We start from the raw sequence: 17,817 nt of genomic DNA on the forward strand, positions 1-17,817 counted from the left end.
CAGCCACAATCTCATTGACTGGAGGAACATGCTCGAGGGGTTGATACATATTAATGCTTGGGGGTCACCAGACATCAGAGGGCGCCGCAGTCGGAGGTCATGGGGGTTTACACATGTGGCATGCGTGCTTGGTCATCTGTTTCTAAGCTGGGTGTCTTTGTCACGCAGACACTCTCGGGCTGGAATAAAGATGGATCAGATTGCACCTGAGTGAGTTTACAGCAACAAGACTCTTGAGTCATTACAATTGGCGACGAGGTAATTTAAGACCCTTCACATGCACAACGGGCACATTGGAAATCCTGGAGAGATTTGTGAAGGGTGAGGATTCGGCAGATTTTGTCGACCGCCTGGATCAGTATTTTGTGGCCAACAGCATGGAGGCAGAGACCGACACAGTTAAGCACAGGGCAGTTCTCCTCACCGTTTGTGGTCTGAAAATTTACGGCATCATAAAGAATCTTCTCTCGCCTATACTTTCGGTGGAAAAAGTGTATGAAGAATTGTGTACGTTGGTGGGTAACCATCTGAAGCCACAGAGGGGATCATCATATCACGCTACCGTTTCTACACACATGTTCGTGCTGAGGGTGAGGATGTGTTGGGATTTATTGCTGACCTGCGACGTCTTGCTGAGCCGTGTAAGTTCAGGAACATGCTGGAAGACATGCTGCGTGATGTCTTCGTGCTGGGCATCAGCCATGATGCGATCCTCAGGAAGCTGTTGGCTGCAGAGATGCTGGATTTGAAAAAGGCCATCGCGACTGCCCAGGCTTGCATGACGACGGATGATAATTTGAGGCAGATATTATCGATGAGTCAGAGTTCCACGGCAAGTACTGTAAACAAGATGGCGCCGTTTTTGGGCAGAGCTGCTTACACGAAACTTGCCGCTGCTCAGAGCCCGCCAACTGCTTCGAACCAGATTTCACCCTGTTGGCATTGTGTGGGCAATCATCGGCATCATCAGTGTGAGTTTAGACAATATTCATCAAATGAATGTTCGAAAGTGGGGCATCTTCACAGGATGTGTCAGTTTCCCCTCTTTATGCTCTGCAGATAAAGGCAGCATTAGACAACAAACTCATTTCTCCTCCACTGATTTGTAACAGGTAACTGTCGGTTGAGCTTACGATTTGACAACTAGACTTGTTGATCAAGCCTCATTGACAAAGGCAACAAAACTGGCCACCAGCATCAAGTGTCTCTCACTTGTTGATCCCAAATTTTCAGCAGCTGGGACAACATGAATTCAGATCCACCGAGATTTGAACTTGAATCACTGGATTCAGAATCCAAAGTGCTGACCATTACACCATGGAACCAATCATGGCAAAAAATTGGAAACATTTCCCAAAACAACAAAACCATCTCCAACATTACCCTTTGGCTCGGCCTTTTCTCATCCACACCGTCAATTTCCCCTCTTTACGCTCTGCTAATTATTGATGCAGAGCAATTCACACAGATACCGTCGAGGCTATGGGTTCTCAAGTAGCTGTTTCTGTTTCACACTGTTCATCACAGCTTGTACTTCAGTCTTGCCAGGTAAAAAGTGCGTTGGCATTGCAATGCATTAATGTAAAATGCTTGGCATGAAAAGAAAATGCAACGTTTTGTCGAGTGCATATTTATCCTGCTGATTGCATATTGCACAGATAATCTCAGCACACACTGTGCAGGTAAAAGCAGCATTAGATGACAAACTGATTTCTCCTCCGCTGACTTGTAACAGGTGTAGGGGGTGGTCTCGGAGGTCACGTTCACCTCTGACCTTCTGAGCGGTTCGAATTGCTCCCATTCCCTGAGTTCTCGACTTTGGATTTTTTGGGGATGAGACAAAGTGCAAGAGACAACTGGTTTGGTGCAAGAAAATTTAATTTTATTCAGGAAAGATAAGTACAATGTCAAAACAGACAATCTCTGGAATAAGGAACACTTTATTACACATGCAAAAGGGGTTACAGAAAATAATACACCTCCCTCCTCCCAATACCTAAATCTGACTCGGTTAAACTCTAGGGCAACGGGGATAATGCTCACCAATCCTCTTATTGACAGTTAGCGGTGGATCACGGTTTCAGGGTTCGCTGGACTCTGTAGGTTCTGCTTGTCGAACCCCGAACATCGTGGAAGATTTCTTACTCCATAGTCTTCAGTTGGGTGGAGTCCGCTGATGCAGTAGGGCGTGTTTTAGATTTATGGGGTGAGTATCCACTTTGCTCTGGTAGGAGTGGGTTGTAAAGTTCCTTTCGGTAATGTTTTACCAGTTGGCTGCTCAGGGATAGCTTGTAGAGTGAAAACAGCTTGCGAATATTCGGGTTTTCGTCGAATTGACTTCAGTTTGGAAGTCGTTGTTCGCAGTGGCTCAATATTGCCAATTTGGTTGCTGGTAATATCTTGTTGGTTGTTTCTTGAGTCTCTTGCTGCCGCGGCATGCTTGGTGTCCTGGTTGTTAAAAATAAGATAACATAAGAATTAGAAACAGGAGTAGGCCATCTAGCCCCTTGAGCCTGCTCCGCAATTCAAAAATAACATGGCTGATCTGTTTGCGATGCTGTCTTGGTCAATGTTCTGAAGATACCAGGTTAATGAAAGCTGGTGTGCTGATCTTGAAGTCTGCCAGGTCTGAAGTATATGAAGCTGGTGTAGGAGCAAAGGTGGCTACTTCACTGTAAAACAGGGCCTCAGTTATACCTTGAGAGCCTTGCGAATGTGCGCGCCAAATCAAACCCAATTCTTTGTCTTAATTTTGGATTGGTAATTCTTTGTTGGTTTTGGCGGGCTCGTTAACGGCAACATGTTTTAGGATGTGTCGATCGGTTGAATTCGAATCGTAATTATACGAATTATATTCGGTGTTTACGTTGTCTGCCTAGGCCTGGGTTTTCCATGCAGGCCGGAAGGTGATTAACATTATGCATGTGTGGATGGGTTTCATTCTTGGAGCTATCGCTGGCTATCTCTGGGTGAATTGTTGCTATGTTAATGTCTCCTCGGGAGCAGGGTTTTGGAGTTTACACAGTTCCGCATACAATTTGTTTTAGCTCGAATATCCCAGACAGCTCCAATACCCAAAGACTGGTCTTTTAAGAGATTACTGTTCCCCTGGAACATTTGCAGTCCTTTTCCCTTGCAGACTCATGCAACCTTTAAAATCCCAAAGTTCATTTTAAGCGATTCCAAAATGAGCCTTCCTTAGAGTTTCTTTGTACAGAGGGGGAATCTGTGAATTTTGAGAGATATCGAGTTTTACACAGGTAACTGACGGTTGAGCACACGATTTGACAACGAGACTTGTAGATCAAGCATCAATGACAAAGGCAACAAAACTGCCCACCAGTACCAGGTGTCTTTCATTTGTTTGTCTCAAAATTTCAGCAGCTGGGACAACAAGATTTGAACTCGGATCACTGTATTCAGAGGCTAGAGTGCTGAACATTACACCATGGAACTGACCATACCAAAGTCTTTGAAACAGTTATCAAAAACAACAAAATCATCTCCAACATTACACTTTGGCTCGGCCTTTTCTCATCCACAGCGTTAGTTTCCCCTCTTTAGGCTCTGCTAAATATCGATTTAGAGCAATTCACACAGATGCCATCAAGTTTCTTGTCAATAGTGACCCCCAGGATGTTGATGGTGCGGGGTTCGGTGATGGCAATGACGTTGATAGCCGGGCCTGCTTAAGTTGCATGTTCCTGTCACTGATTGCTGCCAGGCTCCTGTTGGCTCCGCCCCGAGGGTTTATCTCGAACTTTAAACCACGAAACAGGTTCTCCTGAATTCCAAGGTGTGTACGGAAATCAACCACCAAAAGTCCTGTCATTAACCACAGGGGTTCCGGCAATTTTCTGATCGCAAAGCACTTTCAGTCCTTGTCCTTGTCCAGAAAATTGCAGAGGCGGGAAATGGGGAGCTTAATGACATTGAAAGGAGAACATTGTTGTTTGGTGCAGTTCCGTTCAGAGAAATGTTTGTAAAAGGAACTTTTTGCAGAGAGAGGGATTGAGCTTTTCAGCTTGTTGCTGAACACTTCTCTCTGGGCACTGAGCTAAGCAGTAGTTTCTGTCGTGCAGTGGTTATCACGTTTGTCTCACATGCGAAACGACCTTAGTTTGATCCCAGGCAGAAATATTGTTTTTGAAACAAAAACTTGTGTGCGATAAAATTGAACAAAAGCAGTCCGGGTCACATTGTCGCATGATGCAAGCTACTTCGGATCCGGGCCAAAGCTCCCCGTACACCGAGCACACGCTCAGGAAAACCCCGGAGGAGAGGATATCCCGGTCACTGGGCCTTCCAGTAACACTGAACAAGCTCCCGGTCTGAAACTTTCCAGAGTAATAACTTGCAACTGGCGCATTCACCAGTCAGGATGGCCGAGCGGTCTCAGGCGCTGCATTCAGGTTGCAGTTTCCTCTTGAGGCATGGGTTTGAAACCCCCTCCTGCCATTAATTGTATTTAATTACAAACTCATTTGTTTTGACACCACTCTGAAGTGCATTGGGACATCCATCCAACTTCATAAAATTATTCCACTTCAATTCCAAACGGTAATATCAAAGTTACTTCAGAAACAGTCTCGATCCCGGGTGGCTGTCGCGAAAGCAATGGTTTTGTGAAGTATTGAAAGGTGCCCTCGAAATATCTGGCACTGCTAATTTAAAAACACGGTTATAAGTTGTTTCAGTGCAAAAGAAGGCAGGCTCGAAGGGCCAAATGTCCGACTCCTGCTCCTGGTTCTTGTGTTCTTATGCAGAGCACAGAACAAATGATTAAATTATCAACTCTCCCTCAGTTCGCATTTCTTTCATTGTGCAAAAGAAGATTATGGGCTCATTAATAATGTTTTCCCGTGAAAACAACATAAGATTTAAGGAAAATTAATCACTCAACGTCGGGTTCGAACCCACGAGCGTGAGATTAAGAGTCTCATGCTCTACCGACTGAGCTAGCCGGGCTTCTCAACGGCTATCCTGTCAATCCCCTTCAGAATATTGTCCGTTTCAATGAGATCACCTCTCTTTCTTCTGAACTCCAGAGAGTATCGGCATATTCTACACAATCTCTCATCATAGGACAGTCCTCACATCCCAAGAATCAATCTGGTGAACCTCCGTTGTACCACCTCCCAGGCAAATATATCCTTCCTCAGATAAGGAGACCAAAACTGTGCGCAGTACTCCAGGTGTGATCTCACCAGAGCCCTGTACAATTGTAGCACGACTTCCTTACTCTTGTACTATGGGCTATTTATTCGGTACTATGGGCTGAATATCCTGTTTTTCTGCTGATTCTACGGTTGTATAAAAATTTATTAAAATTTGACAGTCACTTATTTGTATTTCCTTCAGTGTGCAACACATGTGGATGGATTAATGATGATTGAAACAATTATTCAGTATATCACAGACTTCAATTATTTTTGTCAACTTGCTCTGTAAAAATGCTTTCTGTGACCGAGAATCAAACCCAGACCACGGCAGTGAGAGCACCAAATCCTAACCACTAGCCTACCAGGGAACACTGCTTGCAGTCTCTGCGATAGCTTTAAAAAAATCAGCTTACAACCACAGCTGAGAATTGTGCGGTGACACGGCATGGAACTGGATTTGCTGGGAGCTGCGTGGAGGCCCCGACCTGCGTGAGAACACCAGCGGCAGGTCGGGGCCATAAAAGGAGCGGTGAGCGGCGGCCTGGGAGCATCGTGATGGTGTACAACGGCAAGGTACAGCGCGAGCTGGTGCAGGAGGGCGACGGCAGCGAAGAGTGATGTCATCAAAGTCCAGGTCAGTGATTGGAGCGTGGGCAGGTACAGCAGGAGCAGCGAGAGACTGTGGAGGGATGTGATCGGGGCCCAGGGGCGGCGTGAGTTCAGGGCCAGGGGCCCAGGGGCAGCACGGGCCAGCCCACACTGCGATATGTGTGCACTCTGGGTCCGTGCAGCAGAGCTGGTCTCCAGTCGTCCAGGCGTTCGAGCGGCAGGAAGGTGGAGCGAGCAGGGCCCTATAAAGGCCCAGCAGGAGTCGGGGATCGGCGGCAGTCGGAGGTGTAGCTGGAGGAGGAGCAGCGAGCAGCGAGCTACAGCTGGTGCAGGATCAAAAGTAAGAAAGAAGTTTAAAGTAATCGAAGGGTGACGTCACAACCAAGAGGGCAAGTGATTGGCTGGTTGAGTAGTGCGTAGTTTTCCATTCATTGTTCTTTCTTCTTGTTCTTAGCAGTAAGAAACCTTGTCATTGTTGAAAAATTAACTAATTTAAGGGTTCATTAATGGCAGCAGAGGCCAGACCTGTGTCATGCTCCACCCGAGCTATGTGGGAAGACAGCTTCCAGCATCCCTGACGACTGCATGTGCAGGGAGTGTATCCAGCTGCAGCTCCTGACAGACCACATTGTGGCACTGGAGCTGCACATGGATTCACTCTGGAGCATCCGCGATGCTGAGGAAGTCGTGAAGAGTACGTTTAGTGAGTTGGTCACACCACAAGTAAAGGTTACTCAGGCAGATAGGGAATGGATGACCAAAAGGAAGAGCAGTGGAAGGAAGGTACTGCAGGTGTCCCCTGCAGCCATCTCCCTCCAAAACAGATACACCACCTTGGGTACTGTTGGGGGAGATGACTCATCAGGGAAAGGCAGCAGCAGCCATCCATGGCACCAGGGTTGGCTCTGCTGCACAGGAGGGCAGGAAAAAGAGTGGGAGAGCTATAGTGATAGGGGATTCTATTGTAAGGGGTATAGTTAGGCGTTTCTGCGGGCGCAAACGAGACTCCAGGATGGTATGTTGCCTCCCTGGTGCAAAGGTCAAGTATGTCTTGGAGCAGCCAAAGAGCATTCTGGAGGGGCAGGGCGAACAGCCAGCTGTCGTGGTGCATATAGGTACCCACGATATAGAAAAAAATGGGATGAGGTCCTACAAGCTCAGTTTAGGGATCTAGGAGTTAAATTAAAGAGTAGGACATCAAAGGTAGTAATGTCACGATTGCTACCAGTGCCATGTGCTAGTCAGAGTAGGAATTGCAGGATAGCTCAGATGAATACGTGGCTTGAGGTGTGGTGCAGAAGAGAGGGATTCAAATTCCTAGGACATTGGAGCTGGTTGCGGGGAGGTAGGACCAGTACAAACCAGACAGTCTGCACCTGGGCAGGATTGGAACCAATGTCCTCGGGGCAGTTTTTGATAGTGCTATTGGGAAGAGTTTAAACGAATATGGCAGGGGGATGGGAACCTTTGGAGGGAGACAGAGGGAAGTAAAATGGGGCAGAAGCAAAAGATAGAAAGAAGAAAAGTAAAAGTGGAGGACAGAGAAACCCAAGACAAAAATCAAAAAGGGCTACATTATAGTAAAAGTCTAAAGAGACAAAGTGTGTTAAAACGATAACTTGAAGGCTCTGTGCCTCAATGCGAGGAGTATTCGTAATAAGGTGGGCGAATTAACTGCGCAGGCAGCTATTAATGAATATGATATAATTGAGATTATGGAGACATGATTCCAGGTTGATCAAGGTTGGGAGCTCAACATCCAGAGGTATTCAATATTCAGGAAGCATAGACAGAAAGGAAAAGGAGGTGGGGTAGCGTTGCTGGTTAAAGAGGAAATTAATGCAGTCGTCAGGAATGACATTAACTTGGATGATGTGGAATCTGTATAGGCAGAGCTACGGAATACCAAAGGGCAGAAAACGCGAGTGGGAGTTGTGTACAGACCAGCAAACAGCAGTAGTGAGGTTGGGGACAGCATCAAACAAGAAATTAGGGATGCGTGCAATCATGGGCGACTTTAATCTGCATATAGATTGGGCAAACCAAACTGGTAGAAATACGGTGGAGGAGCATTTCGTGGAGTGTATTAGAGATGGTTTTCTAGATTAATATGTCGAGGAACCAACTCGAGGGCTGGCCATCCTCGACTGGGTGATGTGTTATGAGAAAGGACAAATTAGCAATCTTGTTGTGCGAGGCCCCTTGGGGAAGAGTGATCATAATATGGTAGAATTTTTATTAAGATGGAGAGTGACAGTTAATTCAGAGACTCAGGTCCTGAACTTAAGGAAAGGTAACTTCGATGGTATGAGGCATGAATTGGCTAGAATAGACTGGCGAATGAAACTTAAAGAGTTGACAGTGGATAGACAATGGCAAACATTTAAAGATCACATGGATGAATTTCAACAATTGTACGTCCCTGTCTGGAGTAAAAATAAAATGGAGAAGGTGGCTCAAACGTGACTAACAAGGGAAATTAGGAATAGTGTTAAATCCATGGAAGGGGCATATAAGTTGGCCAGAAAAAGCAGCAAACCTGAGAACTGAGAGAAATTTAGAATTCCGCAGAGGAGGACAAGGATTTAATTAGGAAGGGGAAAATAAGAGTATGAGAGGAAGCTTGCTGGGAACATAAAAACTGACTGCAAAAGCTTCTATAGATATGTGAAGCGAAAAAGATTAGTGAAGTCAAGACGGAGTTAGATATGGCCCTTGCGGCTAAAGGGATCAAGGGGTATTGAGAAATGATCAGCCATGATCTTATTGAATGGTGGTGCAGGCTTGAAGGGCCGGATGGCCTACTCCTGCACCTATTTTCAATGTTTCTATGATTTTATGTTTCTATGTCCCTTGCAATCAGAATAATGTGAATTTATAATGGAGAACAAGGAAATGGCAGACCAATTGAACAAATACTTTGATTCCGTCTTTATGAAGGAAGACACATATAACCTTCCGGAAATACTAGAGGACCGAGCGTCTTGCGAGAAGGAGGAACTGAAGGAAATCCTTATTGGTCAGGAAATTGTGTTAGCAAATTAAATGCGATTGAAGGCCAATAAATCCCCAGGGCCTCATAGTCTGCACCCAGAGTACTTAAGGAAGTGGCCCTAGAAATAGTGGATGCATTGATGATCATTTTCCAACATTCTATAGACTCTTGATCAGTTCCTATGGATTAGAGGGTAGCTGATATCACCCCACTTTTTAAGAAAGGAGGGAGAGAGAAAACAGGGAATTATAGACTGGTTAGCCTGACATCGGTAGTGGGGAAAATGCTGGAATCAATTATTAAAGATATAATAGCAGCGCATCGGGAAGGCAGTGACAGGATCCATCCAAGTCAGCATGGATTTATATAAGGGAAATCATGCTTGACAAATCTTCGAGAATTTTTTGAGGATGTAACCTTTAGAGTGGACAAAGAAGAACTAGTGGATTTGGATGTGGACTTTCAAACAGCTTTTGACAAGGTCCCACACAAGAGATTAATGTGCAAAATTAAATAAATGGTATTGGGATAATGTATTGATGTTGATAGAGAACTGGTTGGCAGACAGGAAGCAAAGAGCAGGAATAAACAGGTTATTTTCAAAATGGCAGGCAGTGACTAGTGGGGTATCGCAAGGTTTAGTGCTGGGACCCCAGCTCTTTAAAATGTACATTAAGAATTTAGACGAAGGAATTGAATGTAATATCTCCAAGTTTGCAGATGACACTAAGCTGGGTGGCAGTGTGAGCTGTGAGGAGGAAACTAAGAGGCTGCAGGTTGACTTGGACAGGTTAGGTGAATGGGCAAATGCATGGCAGATGCAGTATAATGTGGATAAATGTGAGGTTACCCACTTTGGTGGCAAAAACAGGAAGGCAGAATATTACCTGGATTGTGAGAGATTAGGAAAAGGGGAGGTGCAATGAGACCTGGGTGTCATGGAACATCAGTCATTGAAAGTTGGCATGCAGGTATAGCAGGCAGTGAAGAAGTTAAATGGCATGTTGGCCTTCAGAGCGAGAGGATTTGAGTATAGGAGCAGGGAGGTCTTACTGCAGTTGTACAGGGCCTTTGTGAGGACACACCTTTGATCTCCTAATACACCTTTGATCTCCTAATCTGATGAAGGGCTGTTGAGAGAGTGCAGCGAAGGTTCACCGGACTGATTCCCGAGATGGCAGGAGGGAGATGGGGAAACAATTAACGTGTGCCTATTCCAGAGACTTCAGACTGGATCGACTGGGCTTTTATTCACTGGAATTTAAAAGAATGAGAGGGGATCTCATAGAAACATATAAAATTCTGATGGGATTGGACAGGTTAGATGCAGGAAGAATATTCCCAATGTTGGGGAAGTCCAGAACTAGGAGACACAATCTAAGGATAAGGGGTAAGCCAGTTAGGACTGAGATGAGGAGAGACTTCTTCACTTAGAGAATTGTGAACCTATGGAATTCTCCACAACAGAAAGTTGTTGAGGCCAGTTCATTAGATGTGTTCAAAAGGGAGTTAGATGCGGCCGTTACGGCTAAAGGGATCAAGTGGTGTGGAGAGAAAGCAGGAATGGGGAACTGAAGTTGCATGTTCAGCCATGATCATATTGGATGGTGGTGAAGGCTCGAAGGGCCTGCACCTGCACCTATTTTCTATGTTTCTATGTTTCTATTATGCTTGAACTGTTTAAAACTGTCGTTAGGCCAAAGCGAGAGTACTGAGCACTGTTCTGGTCACCAAATCACAGGAAATGTTAATTGAACTGCAAAGGGTAGAAGGGAGATTCACGAGGATGTTGCCAGGACCGGACAATTTTAGCCATGAGTCAAGATTGGATAGCCCGCGGTTGTTTACTGTGGAACAGAGAATGCGGAGGGGAGATTTGATTGCGGTGCATGAAATGATGTGGGGCCGAGATAGAGTGGGTTAGGATGGAACTAATTCCCTCAGCAAAGATGGAAATTACCACGCGGGAGAGAATTAAATAAAGATTTGAAGGATTAGAGAGGATTAGTGAAGAACACTTCTGAACCCAAACACTAGTGTGGGTTTGGAGGTCACTGCCTGAATGGTAGTAAATGCAGAAAGCCGCATCGTATTTACAAAGTGTTTGGTTATGCACGAGAAGTGCTGTAACTTACACGGCTACGGACCAAGAGCTGGAAAGTGGGATTAGGCTGCAGAGCTCCTTTTCAGCCCACATAGACACGGTGGGCCCAATGGCTGCTCTCTGTGCTGTAACTTTCTATGATTCTACCATTCCCAGTATTTCCTTATAAGTTTTTTAAGAAAAGGAAATTATGTCATTCTTTTAGGAATGTGAGACTTTTGTCTCCGGGTCTTCTGGGCTTTATCTGATTGGGAATTGTGCTCATGTTATTAAAAGTCTTGCTGTGAAAGTTGTTGATATCATCAGTTTGTTCAGTAACTGTAACTAAACCCAGTCAGCAGGGGCAATGTTATAACTGGATGGATTCTCTCACCTATAAATATGGGGAATCTTCGCATTGTCTCAATTGGTGAATTGCTCCCAGCATTAATACCAACCATCGATTCATCGATTCTAATCGCAAGGGAAAATGTCTCTTGGTTTTCTCATCAAGCTCCAGATTCTATGGGCAATTGTTGATGTCCAAAAGATTTATGATCCTCTGCTGGCTGCAGTGGGTGTCCCTGGTATGTTCCTCCTTTCAGCCGGTATTTCAATAACCCGAGATTAACAGTAAATGGCTTCTTAGTCCCTGTGTCCAGCTTTTTATTCAATTACTTTCCTTGCAGTATAGCAACGAATAAACTTCAAAAATACATCGATGTCTGAAAACACTTTGGGGCATCCTGTGGTCATGAAAGGTGCTGCACTCCGGCAATTCATTCATTCATTCATTGATAGAAACATAGAAACATAGAAAATAGTTGCAGGAGTAGGCCATTCGGCCCTTCGAGTCTGCACCGCCATTCAATGAGATCATGGCTGATCATTCCCTCAGTACCCTTTCCTGCTTTCTCCCCATATCCCTTGATCCCTTTAGCCGTAAGGGCCATATCCAACTCCCTCTTGAATATATCCAATGAACTGGCCTCAACAACTCTCTGCGATACAGAATTCCACAGGTTAACAACTCTCTGAGTGAACAAGTTTCTCCTCATCTCAGTGCTAAATGTCCTACCCATTATCCTAAGATTGCGTCCCCTGGTTCTGGACTTCCCCAACATCGGGACCATTCTTCCCGCATCTAACCTGCCCAGTCCCGTCAGAATCTTATATGTTTCTATGAGATCCCCTCTCATCCTTCTAAACTCCAGTGTATAAAGGCCCAGTTGATCTTGTCTCTCCTCATATATCAGTCCAGCCATCCCGGGAATCAGTCTGCAGAACCTTCGCTGCACTCCCTCAATAGCAAGAACGTCCTTCCTTAGGTTAGGAGACCAAAATTGAAGACAATATTCCAGTTGAGGCTTCACCAAGACCCTGTACAACTGCAGTAAGACCTTCCTGCTCCTGTACTCAAATCCCTTAGCTATGAGGGCCAACATACCATTTGCCTTCTTCAGCGCCTGCTGTACCTGCATGCCAACTTTCAATGACTGATGAACCATGACCCCCAGGTCTCATTACACCTCCCCTTTTCCTAATCTGCTGCCATTCAGATAATATTCTGCCTTCGTGTTTTTACCCCCAAAGTGGATAACCTCACATTTATCCACATTATACTGCATCTGCCATGCATTTTCCCACTCACCTAACCTGTCCAAGTCACCCTGCAGTCTTTGGCATCCCCCTCACAGCTCACACCGCCACCCAGTTTAGTGTCATCTGCAAACTTGGAGATATTAAACTCAATTCCTTCATCTAAATCGTTGATGTATATTGTAATGAGCTGGGGTCCCAGCACTGAGCCCTGCGGCACTCCACTAGTCACTGCCTGCCATTCTGAAAAGGACCCGTTTATCCCTACTCTCTGCTTCCTGTCTGCCAACCAGTTCTCTATCCACATCAGTATATTACCCCCAATACCATGATCTTTGATTTTGCACACCAATCTCTTGGGTGGGACCTTGTGAAAAGTCTTTTGAAAGTCCAAATACACCACATCCACTGGTTCTCCCTTGTCCACTCTGCTAGTTACTTCCTCAAAAAATTCCAGAAGATTCGTCATTAATCATTAATCCATGCTGACTTGGACCGATCCTATCACTGCTTTCCAGATGCGTTGCTATTTCGTCCTTAATGATTGATTCCAACATTTTCCCCACGACTGATGTCAGGCTAACCGGTCTATAATTACCCGTTTTCTCTCTCCCTCCTTTTTTAAAAAGTGGTGTTACATTAGCTCCCCTCCAGTCCATAGGAACTGATCCAGAGTCGATAGACTGTTGGAAAATGACCACCAATGCATCCACTATTTCTAGGGCCACTTCCTGAAGTACTCTTTCTTCCTTCCTTTCTCCTGTCTCTCTGTTGTTTTGTGAATCGCTCCTGTGTGTGTTTGATTCTGGTCCATGCTGCACTGATGTGAACTCCCATTCATTGCTAGCAGTTCAATGATTGCTGTGTCTTTCGTTTGTCATTATTAGTTCCATTTCAGCAGTCGTATTTAGATCTGACTCTTCTGTCAGGCGATGGGACCAGCCATACTACTTATTCTCTCACTTTAAAGGGGATACTTTGTTGTAAATTCTGAGTCCGAGTTTCGGCTGAGAAACTGTTCCATGATCTCACACAAATTAGGTAATTTCTGCATTATACAGTTGATTATTTAATTGTATAAATGAGTCAGAACAGTTAACTGACAGAATCATTGATAATACAATCTGATTCAGCTGCCGCACTTTCCATCATTTCCCGTTTTAAGTTATGAATAGTTAAATTACAGTTCTAATTTTGATCCCAGTTTATTATTATGCAGCACATTTAATGGCTTGATTACTGAGACTGAATCCGCATTATCAATTGAATCCCATGCCTGCCTGATACAGTTCACCATATCGCTGATCGAATGTATAGTCATTGCAGCGTAGTGTTTTGTTCGTGACACCATTCGTTATTGGATTGTGATTTATTCATTTTTGAATTAAAAGCCGAGTGCACTCCGGCACTTGAGGAAAAGACCAAGAGTCACAGTGTTTGAATAGAATGGAAATATTTGCCGGCACAGATCCGATGCACCGATTGGCCTCCTCCTGTTCTCTACTATTCTACGATTCTACGATTCTCACTTCTGAAACCCAGTTTTGGTGTAATGGCCTGGGATTTGCTCTCAGCATTTGCCATCATTACAGCTGTGAATCTGAGAGCAATGTCCGGAGTAAGCACATGCGCAGTTACAGGTGGAAATCCAGGAGTTGCTGCCAGTCATTTCCTGTTCTTCCCCAGGACTCGCTGTTAAACTCCCCACTGCCGGCAATCAATTCAACTTGCTGACATAAATTAAACTTTATGCTGTTATATCTCTCTTAAAAGCCCCGGAAATAGTCAAGCCTTGTTGAAAGAGACGTAACTGTGTTTTTGATGGTGTATTACATTCTAATTACTGCTGAACCATCGTTCTGGCACTAAACATCTAATTTTATACCGACGTTATGTCAAAATTTTCCACAATGATAAAAATTCCGTGGTTATTTATAACTGAAAAAACATGTTTCCTTATATTATTTTAGTTTCTACATTATTCCTGTAAATGTCCCAATCTTTATTTCGCTCTCTGTAAAATAATTAAAACGTGAAGGATAATCAGTGCATTTTACTTCCCAATTTGCAATCTGTGAATTGTTCAATGTGATTGGCTGCTGAGCCAGCTTCATGACATCACTGTTGCTGGAGTCTGGAGATCCCCTATACTTGCCCTCAAATGCAAGTTACTATCAGCGGGGTGATATTGATGCCACAGGAATCACTGGATCTTTGTGGGCAGCATTGTTCGAGGACAGCGGTGAGCACTGACCGCAAAATCTGGGCGATTATAGTTTGAATCATATTATTCCACTATTTACAGTAAGAGCAGCATTGTTCCAACTGTAACCTGTAAGGTAATTGAGAAATTGTGGGGTAAAATGAATGATATTAAGGGGACATTCTCCGCCGTTGTATTCTTGGTGCAGTACATGACACGTGAACATGAATTTCCAATTGACGAATGTAGAATCAGAGAATGGTTACAGCACAGAAGGACATGCGGCCAGTCTAGCCTGTGCCAGATCTCTGCAAGGGCACTTCAGCTATTCCCACTCCCCACCCTTTCCCCTGAGCCCGAGATGTTGTTTCCTTCAGAAGAGCATAGGATGTCAGTTACTCGGCTCCTCGAATGTTAATCCATCGGGAATCCAAGGGCAAAGCATCAGAATTGGAATCACATGTAATATCCAAAATAAACATTAATTCAGAATTGAACATTTTGTATTAGAACACAAATGTGGAACAATATTTCTACATGAGATGATGTAAACTAGTTGTAATTTTAAATGTATATGCGACAGGCTCGCTGGGGAGATGGTGGAAGCAGTGAGAGTTGACTCATTCAGAGGCAAGTTCGATAAATATGCTTCAAAAATTACCTTTCCAGAATAGAGTATCTGTGTCTTTCCCCTAGCCCCACACTAACCCGACGTCCTTCTGTGACCGCCCTGGAACACTCTCTCTCCCGACTCTCTTACAACTGCACTTACGAGATCCCAACTGTCCAGCCTTCGGCCCTCCATTCACCACGATATTTCTGCAGCTACCGATCTGCTCAACTACACCCTCACCACCACATTTGTTGGCCAAGTCCCGATTAAAACAATCAGTCTCTCTCTCACACTGGCTGTTCCCCCTGGTGCAGTACCCAACTTCACTCCCTTAAGTCCAAGAGACACAGACTTAAACGGATATGGCGGACAACTGGTTTAGCTATTCACCGCCAATAATAATGTATTATTGAGTCCTGCTCCTGTCTGACAAAATTGCTCCCTACTCCAGAATCATTCTGGAATGCAAAGATCAACCCGGCTTCCATTGTCTAGTGCTAACCATCTTCTTAAACCCTCTCCCCAGTCTCCTTCATCCTCACCTCCCACAACAATATTAGGCGCTCATGCACTTCTTTGTCTCTAAGATTGAGACCATCCAATCAGCTGCCTCTGCCACTTTGCTTCCTTCCACTAGGCCACCGTGACAAACTTCCTCTAAGGATCGCCCTGCCCTAGCCCGGGACTTGCATATGTTTCCACTTTCTCTCCAATCTCCCCTCATGACTTATCTGTGCTGAAATTGTTCATGTATCACTTCCTGCTCCCTCGACCCTATTACCACCAAACTGCTTACCACCCAACATTCCTTCCTGCCTCCCATGTTAACGGACACAGTTAATGGTTCTCTCTCCTCGCGCTCTATCCCCCTCTCCTTCAAACCTGCTGTGATCAACCCTCGTCTCATAAAAGCAAACCGCTTGACCACTCTGTCCTTGGAAACTGCCGCCCCGTGTCCATCCACCCTTTCCTCGCCAATGTCCTTCAATGTGTTGTCGCCTCACAAATCCGTGTGCATCTTTCCCACCTCCATGTTCGATTCTGTCCACTCAGGTTTCTGCCCATGCCACATTACCGAAACAGCTCATCATGGTCAGAAATGTCATCCTACATGACTGTGACAAAGATAAGCTATCCCTCCTCATCCTTCTTGACATATCTGCATTCTTTCACACTGCTGACCACTCCATTCTCCTTCAACGCCACTCCAAAGTCATCCAGCTGGGGGAGACGGCACTCAGCTTGTTCATTCTTATCTTTCTAATCTTAGCCAAAGAATCACCTGCAAAGGCTTCTCTTCCCACTCCCGCATTGTTTATCTGGTGTCCTCCATGGATTTATCCTTGGCCCCCTCCTATTTCTCATCTGCATGCTACCCCTTGGCGATATCATCCGAAAACACAGCGTCAGTTTCCCCATGTACGCTGATGACACTCAGCTCGAAGTCACCACCACTTCCCTTGACCCCTCCAAAGACTCTAAATTTTCAGACTGTGGTCCGACATCCAGTTCTGGATGAGCAGACAATTACTCCCATAAAATATTGGGGAGCTGTTGCCTTTGGTCCCTGCCACAAACTGCGTTCTCCAGCCACTTACACCATCACTCTCCCCATCTTCTGTCTGAGGCTCAATCACAATGTTTGCAACCTTGCTGGTATATGTGACCCTGAGATGAGCTTCTGAACATATACCGTTCCATAACTAATACTGCTTTTTCCCATCTCCGTAACATCACCCGTCTCCACTCCTGCCTCAGCTCAACTGCTGCTGAAACCCTCACTCATTCCTTTGTTACCTGTACAATTGACTGTTCCAATGTACCCCTGCCCAGCCACATTCTACTCTACGTAAATTTGAGTGATCCAAAACTCGGCTGCCCTGTCAGAACTCGCACCAAGTTCACCCATCCCCCTGTACTTGCTGACCTACATTGTCTCCCCGTGAAGTAACGCCTCTATTTCAAAATATTGTTGTTAAATCCATGCAAGGCTTCGCCCCTCCCTATCTCTGTAAACTTCCCCAGTCCTACAACCCCCCAAGATATGTGCACTCCTCAAATTCTGCACTCTTGAGCATCCCTGATTTTAATCGCTCAAACATTGGTGGCCGTGCCTTCTGTTACCTGGGCCCTAAGCTCTGGAATTCACTGCCGAACTCTCTCTGTCTCTCTTCCTCGATTTCCACCTTTAAGACGCTCCTTCAAACCGACCTTTTTGACTAAGCTTTGGTCGTCTGCCGCACTTTATCCTTATGTGTCTGGGCATTATTTTTATGTATTATAATACCGCTGCGGAGCACCTTGGAAAGCTTCACTGTGTTAAAGACGAGATATAAATACCTTGTTGCTGCAGTTGTAATTGGAGACATGTCATGTGGTAAAAGTAGCTGCTGAGAGGGGACACATGACGTTGGATCTGTACTTCCCAATGCTCGCCACCAGGGGGCTTCTCTTCCACTCATGCCTGGCTCGATTGGACAACGACGCAATCATCATTACATCGTGCGACAACCCGGAAGCTACAAGGTAAATTAGATGAACTGTGGTATTTTT

General features: G+C 45.1%; 1 non-coding gene across 1 annotated transcript; it reads right to left on the reverse strand.

Moving 5' to 3' along the window:
* Positions 1-4,895: 4,895 nt before the first annotated feature.
* Positions 4,896-4,968, reverse strand: trnak-cuu (transfer RNA lysine (anticodon CUU)). The gene has a single exon. It is a non-coding gene; the product is annotated as a tRNA-Lys (tRNA).
* Positions 4,969-17,817: the final 12,849 nt, after the last annotated feature.

This window comes from Pristiophorus japonicus, unplaced genomic scaffold (assembly GCF_044704955.1).
Source record: "Pristiophorus japonicus isolate sPriJap1 unplaced genomic scaffold, sPriJap1.hap1 HAP1_SCAFFOLD_58, whole genome shotgun sequence".
Taxonomy (NCBI): Eukaryota; Metazoa; Chordata; class Chondrichthyes; family Pristiophoridae; genus Pristiophorus; species Pristiophorus japonicus.